General features: G+C 40.6%; 1 protein-coding gene across 14 annotated transcripts in view; it reads left to right on the top strand.

Annotated features, from left to right (window-relative positions):
- DENND1A (DENN domain containing 1A) overlaps window positions 1-17069 on the top strand; it is a 513319-nt gene that overhangs the window by 112972 nt on the left and 383278 nt on the right. The window lies entirely within an intron of this gene.

Here is a 17069-nt window from a genome sequence, read left to right on the forward strand (position 1 = left end):
ATTAATCTTGAAAATTCTGTGAGGCAGATAATTATTATGCCCAATTTGTATATAGATCAGGGCCCTGGGGCTCAGAAAAACAGGTTTGTGCAGGATCACACAGCTGATAAGTAGTTGAATCAAGATTCTAATTTAGGACTGAGTTCAGTGCTCATTCTCTTTTTTGCTTGCCACACGATTATGAAAAATATTAAAAATGATAGTAATGCTTAAGATATACTGGTAGCTTACACATGCCGGCCCTTAGTTCAACTTCTTTAAGTGCATTATTTCATTTATTATGTCATAGCAGCCCTATAAAACAGATACTGTCTTAATCCCCATTTTACAGATGAGGAAGCGAAGCCCAGAGAGGTTAAGTAGCCAACACAAAGTCACACAGCTGATTACTAGAAGAGTAAGTGTCGAAATCCAGTTCACGCCAGCTTCTCGGGTTGTAGTCTGGAGTGATCTTGCCCAGATGGTGTCCAAACAACTTCATTAGCCTTGAGGGTCTGCAGCTTTCTCCTGTCAGGCACGGGGATCACCTTACTGTTCACTGTTTGCATAATCCTGCAGGTGCCAGGGCCTTCCAGAAGAAATAGATCTAGAGTTGGCTGTGTATGTTGAGCTAACCCATATAAGCTACTTATATGGGTTGTCTTCCATCAGGTGAGATGGACTGTGTAAGTCCTAGGAGAGGGCCATGGTGGTGTGGGGCAGGTTCGTCCTGACTAGGATGTGTAGAGAGAAAGGCCTGATCAATGCCCTGAGATAACACTCCACAGCCAGAGTTTACTGCATCCTGTGAACTCAGTTACTCACCCCCGCCCCCTGTTGCGTCTGGGAAGAGTCAACCCTGACAAAGTCCCATTCCTATTCTTGGAGGATGATTTGCTTGTTTATACAAAGGTATCTACGTGAGGGACTGTGTGAGCAAGTCTGAGAGAAGAGCCATAACTGTCTTTGCTACACCTTTATCTCAATGTGCCCTGAGCACAGACTAATTCTCTGAGAACCCTAGTTTATTTGGTCTTGAAGAGCTTGAAGAACTTACTGGAATTTTGACAGTGGTTAGCTTTAGGCACTATAGGGTTTGCATAGGGTCTGTTTTGTCTACCAGCCTTCTGCTGCCCTCTTAACTGCTCCCTTCTCTCCCCTGCCGGCCCACATTTCCTGTGGGTCCTGTTTCTCCAGCTCTGGCTCCTCACCTGGCTCTACAGAGCTTGCCTTCCCTTGTGATTCAGCATGGATGCAGAGTCCAGAGCATAGGGAAACCCTGAGTGAACTTCATCCAGAAGAGAGTTGTGCTTTTAAGACTGTTGAGGAAATGCAAGTGGAGGAGGAGAGATCTCACAGTGTTATTACAAGCCAAGAATTCTTGTGTTATCTCCTACAAAGTGTTATTGGTTGAAATGGAGGCTGGGCCTTTATAGAATGCAGGTTTTATAGTAATGGAAGGAGGGAGGAAACCCCTCCAGATAATGAGGCGAAACCACAGAAGCAAAGTCATGGAACCAAGCAGAGGACGAAAGGAGTCTTTAAAATTCTCATTGTTATGTCAAGTGTATCGGTCTAGTTTAGGACAGTTATTGAATTAATTGCTTCTTTTCTTTCTTTTCTTTTAAGTTTATTTACTAGAGAGACAGCGCAAGCGGGGGAGGGACAGAAAGGAAGAGGGAGACACAGAATCCAAGACAGGCTCCAGGCTCTGAGCTGTCAGTGCAGAGCCTGGCACGGGTCTTGAACTCACGAGCAGTGAGATCATGCCCTGAGCTGAAGTCAGACGCTCGACCAACTGAGCTACCCAGGTGCCCTGAGTTAATTGCTTTTAATGGAAAATAAATATTTCAGTGTGCAGACTTCCTAAATCCTTAAAAAGGGCCTGTATAGAATGGTATTTCAGTATTAGCCACTACTGCTTAAATTTAAAATTTCACTTCATTGAAAGGACTTTATTTTGTTTTCTGTCTTTTATGAGAGTCTTGTTAACTTGGTAGGATGGTTGGCCACAGGGAAAACCAGAAAGAAGTGCTTTCCTCAGGGCCATTTTCCTTTAAAGGATACTTGTAGATATGGATGTTTTACCAAAGCAGTGAGTTGTCTGAGGATTTTAGATCACAGGATGACAGAATTTTAGAGTACAAAACACTCTTTTAGTCAACACTTCCAGTTTATGTTTCAGAGAATTCACATTCAAAGTCTTACTTATGATCACATAGTGGCAGAATCTAGGCCTGCTGATTCCCAATCTGATACTTTAGTATTCGTGCTAAATCTTTTTCATGTTATAATGGTTATTGCAATTTTCTGAAAGCTTACTGAAAATGATTGTGGGTTAAGAGTCAGATATTGTTCTAGGTGCAGAAGACACAAAGATAAATAAAAGTGGTTCTACGTTCAAGAAGGGTAGGGTTAGGTAGGGAAAGTCAGCAAGTACATGGAAGATTGTCCAGTGTGATAATAGCACAGAGGTATGCACAGGAAGCGTATCAGTCAAGGTCTAGTTGAAGATAAGAGAAACCACTCTATCAGAAAAGGAGTGAATACAGAGAATTCAGTCTTACGGAATCATTAGAAATCCTGAGTGTAGGAATACGCTTTAAGTTGAGTCTCCAGGAATGACTTTCAGAGTCACACTGTAGAGGTAGCTGGAAGATTCTGGAAGCTGCTATCCCAAATGTCAGCCCCAGGGTATTCCCACCTTTGACCACTTGGGCTTAGGAAGTGTCTAACAAATTTGTTGCCTCCAGAGCCATCATGCCATTCCTGCTAGTTCTGCATTAGAAAAAAAAAAAAAAATCTTTTTGTTCCCTCCTGGCTCTCTTCTTGCCTGTGCTCTGATTTCAGGTCTCACCAAGTGGATCTGATTGGTGGAGCCCAAATCATAGCTGGTACCCTAGTGTCAGGGGCCTTAGAGAAATAAAATTTTTAGCTTTCCAGCCTTTATAATACTAGAGGACCCATTGAAGGAGGTTATAGTAGGGGTCTTACTAGTAATAGTGTTAGTAATAGTAACAGGGCGCCTGGGGGCCCAGTCGGTTAAGCATCTGACTCCTGATTTCGCCTCAGGTCATGATCTCACAGTTTATGAGTTCGAGCCCTGCATCAGGCCCTGTGCAGTTAGCACTGAGCCTGCTTGAGAGTCTCTCTCTCTCTCTGCCCCTCCCCTGTTGATGCTTGCTCTCTCTCTGTCTCTCAAAACAAACAAAACATAGTAATAGTAACAATGTAACATATACATATAACAACGTAATATATACGTATAATATATAGAACACATGATTTATATAATACATTGTGTACGCACGTAATGTAATTGTAACATAATGCTCAAAGTAGAGTGAGCCAGTCTATAGTTAACTGTGATCAAGGCCTGAGAGGGGCAATCAACCTGCTAGTGGTGGGAAAGAAAGGCCAGAGAATTTTCACGGAAAGGAGTACCTGACCTGAGACTCAAAGATGGAATTGAAGCTGTCTCACCTTTTCTGAGGAACGTTGTACCCGTTGCTGGTATTCATCAAGTCTGTAAAATAGCTATCCTCAGAGCTCTGTCCTCAGACGAGCAACATCAGTACGACTTTGGGACTTGTTAGAAATGGAATTTCTTGGGTGCCACCCAGACTTACTGAGACAGAAGCTGAATGAAGCCGTTCAGGTGATTTTGATGCACACCCAAGTTTCATAACCTCTGCTGTATTAGTCCAGTGAGTAAGACCTATAGTCAGCGGTAGTAGATTCCTGGAAGAGGCTGGTGGGGGGCATAATAAGCTATATATGCACCATGATTAAAATCTATAGATTTTTGAGTTAAATCTATGGGTTTGAATCTTGGCTTTTACATTTGCCCATCTGTGTGATTAAGAGCCAGTGACGTCACCTCTCCTGGTCTTCTGGGGATAACAATACTTGCAGGATTGTTGAGCTTCAGTGACACGGGTCTGTGCCTCTCACAGATGGGACGCAGGATGGGCATAAAGTCTTTTGGAGGAGACTTGATGAGAAACACCCTTAAATTAATCTTTCTTGGGAAATTTTATAAAGGCATTTCAGAGTAGAGTTCAATTCAGAAAGCATTTATGGCAGGCAGTCTGCTCTGTGTTTGGCACTGTGCTTGAATGCCATGGTGCCTTGATTCTTGGGAAGAGTACAGATGGTAGAGAGATGTGGGTCCCGGCCTTGGGAACTGCTTATTTTATTAAGAAGACAAGTACTTAGACAAGGGAAGTAACAGTCTAAGATAGTAAAATAATTAGATGCACAGTCAGGTGTTAATAATTTATGATGCTACGAAAACAGTAAATATTACAGAAGCTCAGAGGAAATCAGTCATTGTGAATTGAAGTAATCAGGGGTAGATTCCTGGAAGAGGCAGATGGGGACGTTATATGTGGGCCGTTTAAGTCAAATTTCTCAGGAGCATATTCCTTTATTTACAGAGGTTTTTTTCTCCTTTTTTCTTTTTCTTTTTAAATTATGAACGTTGTTTAAAAATGTGAAAAATTCAGGAAATAAGGCAAAAAAAAACACAACACCTGTAATTCCACAACTCAGACACATAGCTAGAAGTTTTGCTGGGTTTCCATTTTGTGTCTTCCGAAAAAAAAATTTTTTTTAATAGCAGTTGTTGTTACAGTGTGATACATCTTTATATTCCATTGTGAGTTAATTCTTCTTAATGCAGTGATGTTAGCATTCTCCCATGTTATTATAGACAAAACCTAATTTTGATGGTGGCATATAGGTGTTGGGTCACTTGAGTTTATTAACACTCCCAATTTTGGAAATGATGTTTGAAAAAACATAAAAGCAATTGTATTTCCTTGGGATAGATTCTGAGAAGTGGAATTACAAGGGTATGGATTGTGGGCTCAGGAAACATGTTGCCAAATTATTTGCTGGAAGGAGTGGTTGAATTTATGCTCCCTTTCTTCCTTCATTCTCTTTGACTCATTCAGTATTTATGTGCTAGGCCCTATTCCAGGTTCTGGGGATATAGTAGTGAATGAAATAGGCAAAATTCCCTGCCATCAGAAAGCATACACACTAGTAGGGGGAAACAGATAATAAGAAAGTATGTAGTATGTTGGATGATAAAATGTGCTAAGGAGAAAAATAAGACCGGGAGAGAGAACAAGGAATTGTGGGGAGAGGGAAATTATAATTTTAAATAAGGTGATTGGGCAAGGCAGCGCTGGGAAAGGAACTTGTGAATGAAGACAGATAACACATGCTTCATTCCTGGGTATTTATCTCACAGAGCGAACGGTGAGGGAAAGGGCCGCGAAGTGGAAGCATGGCTTGTGTGTTTGCAGAAAGGCAAGGAGGCCTGTACGGCTGGAACAGAGTCAGGGGGCAGGCTAGTAGGAAGCGAGGTCAGAGGGTTGCTGGTGAAGGACGACCTGACTTAAGTGATAGGATTACTGTGGCTGCTGTGTGGAGAACAGTCTGTAGGGAATCAGAGGCAGGAGCAAGAGAACCCTTTGTTAGGACACTGTTGTAGTGGAAATGATGGTGACTTAGACCAGAGTGATAGTGGTGGGGATGGAGAGAAATGGTCAGAACTTGAGTTTATTTTGAAGATTCAGTTGACAGGATTGGCTGACAGATTGGATCTGAAATGTGGGAGAAAGATCAGGAGCTTGGCGTTGGACATGTTAAATTTGAGATGTCTGCTAAGGCATCCAAGTGGAGATGTTGAGTAGACAGTGAGATAAATGAGATTGGAGTTGGAAGAGGCCTGAGCTGGAGAAATAAGTGTAAAGTTGACAGTGTATGTTTGTATTTGTAGTGATGAGACTGAAAGAGACTGGCGAAGGAGGACATCAAGAAAGAAAAGTGAAGTCCAAGGACTGAGGTCTGGGGCCCTTCAGCAGGGAGAGGTTACAAGGAGCTTAAAACAGAAGCCGTGAGTCAGAGGGACGACGCTCTGGAAGAGTGTCGAGTGGTGCTTATAGGCCAGGTAAGATGAGGAAGGAGGACTGATATTGATGTTAGGAGTAAGAAGTGAGTTGGTGTGGTCATTAGTACGGGAGCAGTTTTAGAGAAGTGCTGGGGCATAGAAGCTTGGTTGCCATGGGTTCGAAGAGAGGAATTGGCAAGCGCGAGTATACTCTTGAAGTATATAGCTGTAAAGACAGTGAAAGAAATGGGGTGGTAGCAATGGGGGGCTTGCCCTTTTACTTTTTTTTTTTACGTTTGTTTATTTTGAGAGAGACAATGTGAGTGGGGGAGGGGCAGAGAGAGAGAGGGAGAGAGAGAATCCCAAGCAGACTCCACACCAGCAGCACAGAGCCCAAAGTGGGGTCTGAACTCATGAAACCGTGAGATCATGACCTGTAACTGAGACTAAGAGTTGGACACTTAACTGATTGAGCCACCCAGGCGCCCCAGGGGCTTGACCTTTTAAAGAAGCATAGCAGAAATAACTGCATGTTGGCATGCTGATGGGAAAGATCCAGTAGAGAGGTAAAATTAATCACATAGAATTGGTAGAGCAATGTCTGAGTTGGCGAGAGGGGATGGGGTCCTGGTGCACAAGTGGAAGAAGGGCCTTTGCAAGGGCACAGACAGTTCATCGTATCAGTAGGACAAAGGCGGAGTCTGTGGGTCAGTGATCTCAAGTGGCTAGAAGACGTGGCAGAGGCTTGTGGGAGTTCTCTTCTGATTAGTTTTCTCAGTGAAGGGGCAAATGAGGTAATTAGTGGCAATTGAGGATGGAGAAGGTTTGCGGGGAGAGAAGAAAGTATGAAATCCTCACCGTGGAGAACAAGAGAGTGAATGAATTAAGGAGAATGTGGTATAATTACCTAAGCTCACTTAGAGTAAAGAATCCAAATTTAAAGCTAGATTAGTCAGCAGAGTTGGATGTTTTTCTCTAGCCGGTACCGGGGTACAGGTGGATCATTGGATTTTTGCCAAGTAAGATTGACAAAGTAAGGGAGGCATAAAGATGTCGAAGTATGGAAAAGAATGGTTATAAAATAGAATTTAAACTGGGTGAGAAGGATAGTGTGGACCTGAGGTGGATGAAGGGGAATGAAAAGATTAGTAGAGTGTCCCTGTGGGGTTGAAGAATGAAGACAATACTGTAGGGACTGAACTAGAAGGGAAGGTCATGGTTGGAGGCTTAGGTGCTGGAAACTGATTATTGAGGGATTTTCCGGTTTTGGTAACTGCAGAGTTTGGGTATGACCATGGGAGTGAGTAGCTGAAATTGGGTAGAGGATCAGATCCTTGGCACGGAGGAGGCCAAGGAATCAAGAATTCAGGGATTCGGAAGGATTGTCTGTGTGCATAGTGGAATCACTAAGACTTGTGGTGGGAGTGGCAGTGGAGTCAGTGTCCGTGCACCAGGATCTGTGTGACTCAAGGAACGAGGAGTAACCCTGGGATTGGTAGATGAGAACAGAGTGGGGGTTGGGGAGTGTAGTCGGAGAGTAGTTTGGTGACCTCAGGTTAAAATCTGGAATTTTGGACGATGAGGGAGAAAGGTCCAGAAGTGGAAACAAGGAACAGAGGCTTCCAGGATGGAGAGGAAGCATTCGGCAGTGGAGAGGGCTTCAGAGGAAGCCAGCAATAGGTCAGGGTGAGAACGTAAGCGTGGGAAGGGAGCTTAGTGCGAAGAGATTGAGAGTTCTACTGATCACTGACCAGGAGTGCCAGAAGGCGAGTGAAGGAGTTTCAGTGAGTGTGCCAGTTTTGTTGTTCCTTTGCCAGCTACACTTCAAATTCATTGCACTTGTGATGGAGGACATGGTTCTCTGTCTTTTTAATTTTTTGAAGTGCCAGTGTAATTGAATGTTAATTCATAGAAGAATATACAGTTGGCCATGTTTGTAGATTGTGCTGCCTGACAGCATGAACCGGAAGGGTCTGATTTGGATATGGGAGGAGGAGAAAGATGAGCAGAGCATGTCCCGTTTTGTGGCAAAGCCGATTGATCAGGCTGGCTAGGTTTGGAGATTGATTTTTAAGAAACAGAGGTGAAATTGGGTGGTTTGGTCTTAATGGCCAGGCCAAGGATTCTAGACAAGTCTAGCTTTACAGCACAAAGGTCTTGAAAGATGTTAAAAGTGGAAAAGGTCCTCAAAAAAAATGGAGTGTAGAATTGTCAAATGATCCAGCCATTCCAATTTTGGACATATATCCAGAAGAAGTGAAAACAGGGACTTGCACAAATATTTGTACACTCCTGTTCATAGCAGCATTATTTACGATAGCCAGAGCTAGAAGAAACTCAAGTGTCCACAGATAGATGAATGGATAAATAAAATGTATACCCATTCAATGGAGTATTATTCACCCTTAAAAAGGAGGGAGGGGCGCCTGGGTGACTCAATCGGTTAAGCATCTGACTCTTGGTTTCTGCTCAGGTCATGATCTCAGTTTCGTGAGTTCGAGCGGGGTTGTCTCTGTCTCCCTTCTCTGTCTGCCCCTCCCTGGCTCACGCCATCTCTGTCTCTCTCAAAATAAATATATAAACTCAGGGGGAAAACGGGAAATTCTGACACATGGCCACAACATGGATGAGCCTTGAAGACCTTGTGCTGAGTGAAATAAGCCAGTCACACAAGGATACGTACTGTATAATTCCACTTATATGAGGCACCTAGAGACGGAAAGTAGAATGGTGATTGCTAGGGGTTTTGGGGAGGGGGGAAAATTGGAAGTTATTTAGTGGGTTCAGAGTTTTAGTTAGAGAAATATGAGAAAGTTTTGGCAGTAGATGATAGTGATGGTTGTACAGTAATTCAGTAGCTGGATTGTGTACTTAAAAATGTTAAAATGGCAAATTATATATATATTTTACTCTCTGCTACCCTCCCACCCCCCACAAGTGGTATAGGATATATAGGTGCTGCTTCTTTAATGGTACAGACAAGGACTAGGCAGCAATAGCTTGTTTCCAGGGAAGAGAGGCAGAATTCTGTCTATAAGAGAGTCTTCTGGTTGACAGGCACAGTATATATCCCTTGCTGAGGTGTCAGCTCTATCAGTACTAATGTGGTAGTTTGGCCTTAGCAGTGGGGTTCTCAGTATGGTTTAGAGGCAGTGGAAACACATTTCCCAAGTAGGAAAACATTTTCTCTGTGTTCTTATTCATTCGGTTTAGCAAATAATTTCTTTCGTAGATAATCCAAGGATAACCTCTACTCTATAAAAATACTCAAAGTTCATCGGAATTCATCTTTTCATTCTTTTTTTTTTTAATGTTTATTTATTTTGAGAGCTAGAGAGAGCGAGTGCCAGCAAGTTTGAGCAGGGGAGGGGCATATCCCTCCCTCGAGATCATGGCCTGAGCCAAAATCAAGAGTCGGACGCTTAACCGACTGAGCCATCCAGGCGCCCCTTGGAATTCATCTTTTAATTATCCTATTTACTAGTTGAATTGAGTGCTAGTTACTTTGGAGTCATTTTATTTATATCCTCAACTTGGCAAAGGAGTTTAAATCGAGAAATTGGAAAGCTCTCATTCATAATCTGCTAAGGCCCATTTCATGACAACATGTTTTGGTTATTTGTCCAGATGTATTCTTATTGTTGAGTCACAATAATAACTAGAAGACAGATCCACAGGAGGACATACATAAATAAAGCCAAAAAAGAAAGCCACTGTTGGATTCTTGGGAGTCTGATGGATCCATGCTGAATCCCAGCTCTGTTTCTTAACTGAATTTGTTCTTAGCCTCACCTCTCTTATTTATAAAACAGGGATACATGTACTTACCTGGCAGAGTTGTTGTTATGATTAATTAAGATAATAAAATAAACCATCTCTGGCAACAACTGGGATACATAGGCATTCAGTAAATGGTAGCTGGTAGGTAATATTGTAATTATTACTGCAAAAATGTTTAACGGAACTGTTTCTGAACCCCGGAATGCAAACTTAGAACGCAAAGAAATTAGCAGAAAGGTCCTTCCATTTATACAGAGATTCACCTCAGGGTTTCTGTAAATCTGGGAGAGTCCCTAGTGCATTTGATGTTTACAGATCATTAGCAAACAGATGCCAGGAGGCAAATAAACTGTAGCTTAAGGATTTTCGAACCACTGACGATGAAGAGAAAAGCAGTTTCTGATAAAGTTATAACATCTCTAAGTACGTAGTGGCAGGCAATGGGAAAATTTTAATTGGGTTTATAAAAGTTTATTTCAGGAACACATGTACTTCCAATTTGAGGCATACCTATACATCTGTAGCCATCTAATTTATAGTGCTTGCTTATTTCTCCACTGGGGTTAATAATAAAACAACAACTAATATTTATTGTGTGCTTACTTATATGCCAATGTGTCTTTAGGAAGGAAGCCTGTAGTGTTCAGAGGCTTGTTTTCAATGGGATGTTTTAAAATTGGCCTTTTATCCATTTAGAGAGGTGGGTATTTAAGGAGTGTGTTCTGTTTATTCTATTTTGCCAAAATATGTGTTGAGCAGTTGTAACAGGGCAGACCTTTTGCAGGAGACCAAGCTAAATAGAACACGGGCCCTGGCCTCACCAGATACTGACTCCCTGTCCCCTGGACTGTTCACAAGGGGGCCTGTGGTAGCACGAGATGAACCATGCATGGTCTGGTCCTAGATTCCACGTCTGGCTCTGTCACTTCTTCCCTGAAGCTTTTCCTGCCCTTGTGAAAATTGGGTTCGATGCCCTTCTTCTAATCCTGGCACAGCACTTGGCAAGCTCTGTGGTTATTGTTTAATTCTGCGGATTCTCTGCTAGGGTTACACTGTAGACTCCTTGAGAGAGCAAGGACTGGCCCCTTTCTCATCTGGGCCAGTCACTTCTGCATATTTATGCCGTGAATAAATACTGATTTCTAATTTTGGACAAATGGTAACCTATTGCTTTCTTTAACGATGATGCACTTATGGTAGTCCTAATGTCATAGCTTTGTTATGAAGATAAAATTAGAAATTTTATTTTAAATTCCTATCACAGAGCCTGGCACATAGTGGGTACATGGTCAGTCGTTGTATTTGAATAACTGATGAAGTTCTGTCTTCCCCCCTGGATCTGATAGAGGTGTTCTATCTATTTGTGAAAAGACTGTATGCAGTGATGTTACATTTGTAGTACACAAAGGACACAGCTTCATTTAGGTTGAGTCTGAAATAGTTATTCACATTGGAATAAAAGTCGGACACTTATGGTACACATTCAAAAGAGGGGCTAAAACAAATCCTAACTTACAGGGAAGTTAAATGGAAACCTGGGATTTTAACCGTTAAAAAAAACAAAAAAGGACCTTCATCAATATGTATCAGTTTGATAGATTTTAGCAATTAGTTCCAAACTTAGAACTGATTTTTAAGAACCTAAATATTTAAATAACAATGAAAGTTGAAAACTAGGATGTTCGGCAGGCAAAAAAGAGAAGTATAAGTGCACGTATTCTCTTGACTTTTTTCGTCTCTCCAGTACACCCCCTTTTTCCATTTTAAAGCTCCCTTTGGGGGGCGCCTAGGTGACTCAGTTGGTTAAGTGTCTGACTCTGGATTTCAGCTCAGGTCATGATCTCTCACAGTTTATTGGTTCGAGCCCCACATTGGGCTCTGTACTGACAGTGCAGAGCCTGCTTGGGATTCTCTGTCTCCCTCTCTCTCTGCTTCTCTGCCTTTCTCTCTTTCCATCTCTGTCTGTGTCTCTCTCTCACATACATACATACATACATACATACACACACACACAAACATTAAAAAAAAAAAACAAAGCCCCCTCTGGAATTCGACCTGTGTTTGATTTTGGGGTTCATGTGGCATAAGTTTGATTGAGAATCAGGTTTTCCTAGACCTTTTGTGGATGGAATTAATTACGAAAAATATTTCAAATGATTGGTAAGTAGCGGCATTTGCTAGTCAAAAATCTATCACCCTTCCCTAGAAAGAGAGATGAAACTCCCAAGATTTTACTGCGTAATGTCAGTGGACTTATTATTTGTAGAACAGTTGATGCATTTAGGACTTGCTGATTCACTTAATTGGTAACTGTACTACATTCATAAGTCCAACAACTGAAAACAATAGGTCAGTGTCTGCTGTTTATGCATAAATAGTCACATCAGAGCGGGATATGTCTGAAAGGCAGAATCTGTTAGTTTGAGGAGGAATCTGGCACGTGAATGGTTCCATTGCTTACCCTTCTGAGGTGGGTCGTGCTCTCCTTCCCTGAATAATGTTGTTTGGGTTTTTGTTGTAGGTGTAGACGGTGACCTGTTCTTGTGTTATCAAGCTGGCTGCTGTTAAGTAGTATTTGAATGTGTTTTAAATGCCAGTGTTGAGGGAAAAGGCTAGACTGGATACATAGTTTTAAAACCAGTGATGACTCCAAGTTTTCTGTTTTACCGCCTTTATGTTTTAGAGCAAAAAGTTAAAACGTACAATAATTTTTGTTTACGAAATTCCACTTTTACATGGAAACCAAATGTTCATTTAAAGGACTTTGAAATGCGTTTTTATAATAGTGAATTATATTCCTTTGTAATTTCAGGGTAAAACCTGCATTTTGAAATCAATAATTTTTTGAGAAGAAGTAATTTTTAATTTAAAAACATTTTTAAAGGAAAGACAACATAAATTATTTTGTTCCACTGTTAAGAAGAAGGAAATCATGTTGATGGTTTTTTTAACTATGTACAACATTTGTAATATTCCTTTCAAAAATACATTATTTTTAATAAGTAAATTTTAACTATGATAAGTGGAATAGTTTAGTAGAATAATTGTATTTAGTTAAAATGCTATACTAATGATTTAGGTATTTTGCAATATAAAGTAAGTGAAACTGACTCTTTATAACAGTAATGAGTTTAATAGGTAGTGTCCTTAAAGCTCTGTTTCAGTGCAGTCCAGTTTGCATTCATACTGTCCAGAAACTTTAATGCTACATTATACAAAAAAAAAAAAAAAAGAACTTTACTTCATGAAGATTAAAAAAAAAAAAGTTTGTTTCTGAGTGCGTTTTGGGGAAGATTGAGCTCGTCCTCAAAATATACGACTTCTCAGACTACTTTCTGAGAGTGACCATTTTCAGTGTATAAAATTTGAAAATGTCATTAGGGAAAGAGCAGGGTAATGGACTATTTACCCATTTGCAGCATATTCTCATCTTCTCATCTGGAAAATTAAATCTGATTACAGCTTGGATTAACATTTACGGTTGTGGGAGAGAGGAAGATGGTACCTTAAACAACATGGAATTGAACAATGAGATTATATCGTTTATAGCTAATTTTAAAGGCTAGCTTTTGAAGGGAAGATTTTTATAATTGTAAGCTTTAATATGTTCACTGTTTTGTTTCTTACTGACTGAAATATCCTAGAGGTAATGACTGGATAAACTGAGAGGGCATTAAATGTAATGCTTTCTGCCTTGATGCCTACCATGTTAAAAGTGAAAGCAATGTAGATTCCCGTGTTAACGGCTACATTTGCAGTTTCTCTGAAATTTCCTAAAAGAGCTCCAGCTCTAGAAGATTGTGACATTTGGTTAGTGTGCCGTTGTTACACATTTCATAGAAAAATGAAGTCAGTGTATTTTTCGATAAAGTGTCACGCCTTGACCCTTCAAATGGAGTCCTTGGTGTGACAGAGAAAAACAGGCAAATAACTTGGTAAGGTGTGAGTGTGTGCACACATACTAGTTCCTGATCTACAAATGAGCCCTCATACATAACCACAGTACTTTTATGAATTATTTTGCATTTCTGTTGTAAAAGATCTGTCTACCACGTTTTCTAGGAACTTGAAGCCTAAGGCAGAACTCAAGGTTTTGGAGCCTGTGTAAAATAATTTATAGCACCGTTCCAGCAAGTCTTGCCCAAACTCTTATTCTATTAATTAAACATCCTGTGGCAATCTGGTATATCTTAAAGATTTAAAGTATGTTATGGTAGAAGACTAGAAAACATGAACAATTGAGGTTGAAGAAAATTAACCTTTCTTAAAAAAAAAAATCAAGACATATTTGTTCTGAGACTTCCCCCCCCCCCCCCTCCCCCGCTGTGAAGACATAGCCTCTTAAGCATGGTCATGTTCGGTGCCTGAATCAGATCGTGCTGTTGGGATTCCCGTGCTGTGAAATGTCTTAAGTATGGAAATGCTTCTGGTGGCTTCCAGTGGAAGTGGTGCCCATGTGTCTTTGTGGAGACCTCCTCTTGCAGGGCCACGGTGCTGGAAGCAGGGAGTAGCCCATCACATGGACATAATGCAAAGCCTTGTCCCAGAGCCAGCTGCCTCTTTGAGGTGTATGTAGTTAAGAGATGTATGGACTCTACCATACCATGCGTCTTGTGGCGAGATATTTTTAATATATTTTTTGTCGAAAAGTATTTTCCTGAGAGATGATGAAATTAGTTTTTAATTTTGTTAAGAATCAGCCACTTAAATCTGGAGAAAGTTGCCGAGAGAGAAGGAAAAGGAATGTTCTTAATTTTCCTTCAGGGGGACAATTCTTAGAGAAAAAGCTTGACATATGCCCATGCTTCTCTTCTTACTGCCAATTGCCTAAGCAAATTGTTGCTTTTTTCCTTGGTAGTTCTCTGATCTGCAGATTTTTGTGTTGAAAGTTAGCTGTTTGGTGACACTGCATTTGGCGGTGAGGGTATGAATGTGAGAAGGTGTTTTGGAACATTAGCAATTACAGTATTGGATGGTGGATAAAGAAATAGATATATAAATATTAGACCGATGCACAGTTTTCCAGTGTATGTTATTTTCCATATAAAGATATAGAACATTTCATAAAATGTTCCCAGACCATTTAAAACTCAAAGAAATGCAGCTGATGCAATGAAATACATAGAGTCCTTGTAAAAACATACAGACACGCAAGTGGATTGCTGCCAGACAGAAAATTTAAAGGCGGTTTGCTTAACTGCAGGGTGCTACGTTTTGCACAATGTGCCATGCTGAAACTGTTAGTAAGGCGGGTGTTGTGTTGCTTGAGAAAAGCAGATTGTATTTGGACCTTTTAAACTCAGATGTTTCCAATGTCGATATTTTGGTGACATTATGGCATTATGATCGACTCAATGTGAAAAAAGAGGATTTCACTCTACTGTGCAAAATAGACATTTTAAGGAAACTCAAATCAATTATTTTCGTCTTTTTTGTTAATTTTTACAAAATTCCTTTCATAGTGTTTTATCAGATCGGATCTTTAGCTAATTGAATGGGACTTAGTAGGTTGGGCTTTGGGTTTTAAAAAGCATTGCCCTCCCTATCTGCCCCCATTCCGCTTTAAAAAAAATATTGCTTTAGAGAGTGTTAAGAACCCATGAAGTTTGCTTTTGTGACCCTCAAGGCCTTAAAGGAAAGCACAAGCTTTATGCTTGGATCGTAGTAAATAATAATCCATGTATTCTCTTGGAACGTGATTCTGTAAAACTCTGGGCATCTCACTTTGGGGTTAGTCTGAGGACAGTTGAAGGAATTTGATGATGATGGTGATTATGCCTACCACTGAGGCAGTGTTGAGGATGGCATGATTTGAATGAGTTCCATCTTGGCATTCCATGGTCATCTTTACCGTTAGTATATTAAAATAAGTTGAGTTTTCTTTTTATCCATGCTTTCTTGTTTTAAAGTTCTAGACTGCATATATGAATAAAATACATTTTCTAATTATTAATGTAGTTTCTTATTAACGTAGTTGACCAAGGATGTAAAACCTTCCTTCTCCCACCCATGAGTAGGAAACTTATTTTTTAACTTGAAGAATATATCACAAATTTTGGTTTTTGACATTTGTCCCCTCAGAGAATGGTGATAAAAAGATAAGTCTTTGTGTTTTTTGCCATCTTTATTTTCATGAGTATTTTTGTGGTTCCTGAGAAGCATCAACTACTGCAAGAAAGAGGACATGATATTAAAGATGTACATGTGAGTCATTTCTATATGAGGTTTTCTGGTTAAAGAGTGTTAATCACATGACAGTTGGAAGAAAAAGAAGCCTTAGATTATTTTGTGGCTTTCTGAACTTGTTTTTCACCATTTCCCTCAGTGGCTTGCTTACAAGTGCATTTTTGTTTCAGTCTTGGGCGCAAATTTTAAATCCTAATATGCCAGTTTTTTTCTGCACCAGGGTGACGTACGTATGTTTTAGGAATTGGAACCACTGCCTCTTACGGAAGCTCTCCCCACCCCCACCCCAGCAGCACACTTTGAGAGGTTTGATAGGCATCTGGCTGTATCTTTGCATCCTGCTGACTAATTCTTCCCTGTAGACCTAGTGCTGCTCAGCCCACACCGTTAGCGCCCTCTGGCCTCCTGTCCCAAGAGGGCCAAGTTCTTGAGTGATTTCAGCCCTTCCGGCCAGAGAGAAGCAACAGCTTCTTCCTCAGGCTTACTGGGGCAGCCGTGCACAGTACCTCAGAGGGGGTCACTCCAGAATTCTGCTGGTCACAGTCTACACGGGTCCTTTGTCCCATCTACTACTTGCAGATGAAGGTTAAGAAGGAAATTGGTCCCCAGTTTGTAAGTCAACCAGAAGATCCTTCAAGAAGAGTTGAAATGGTCTACAAATAGTTTCAGCTTTTTTGCATCACCCACTGGTGGAAGCTTTGTTTTTTTGGTATGCCTTTTTGAATATTCCTGCTTTTGTTACTAGTCTTGGGTTTTGAAAAAATAACATCCATTGACTTGAATGACTTGAAAACTGGTATTTCTAGGGTTTAAATGTAGTATGTGAATAGGCTCTTTGTTTTCTCCCTTTTTGATTCTTTGCTGCAGAAAGGTTCTTGGCTGCATTGTTGTGTTGTGATTTGGAGGGTTTTAACTTTTAATGTGGATTCACTCATCGAGAAGTAAATTGATGTTTTAAAAGTTATGAAAAAAAAAAGATAGCTATGAAAACCGAGTAGTGTATTTTGTGATCAGTGTGCGAGGGGACCCTCAAATATTATGCTTTTCCACAAGCCTTTGCACTGATATGTGATTTCTCAAATATGTAATATTATTATCACTCCCCCATAATGTGTCTCTGAGGAACCAAGTCTTACTCTTACTAGAAAAGATTGAATGTTTTCCTAATCAATAGCAAATGGAGTGCTAATAGCTTTTAATTAGTACACTTCTGTATTGACTT

Source organism: Prionailurus viverrinus, chromosome D4, assembly GCF_022837055.1.
Source record: "Prionailurus viverrinus isolate Anna chromosome D4, UM_Priviv_1.0, whole genome shotgun sequence".
Classification (NCBI taxonomy): domain Eukaryota; kingdom Metazoa; phylum Chordata; class Mammalia; order Carnivora; family Felidae; genus Prionailurus; species Prionailurus viverrinus.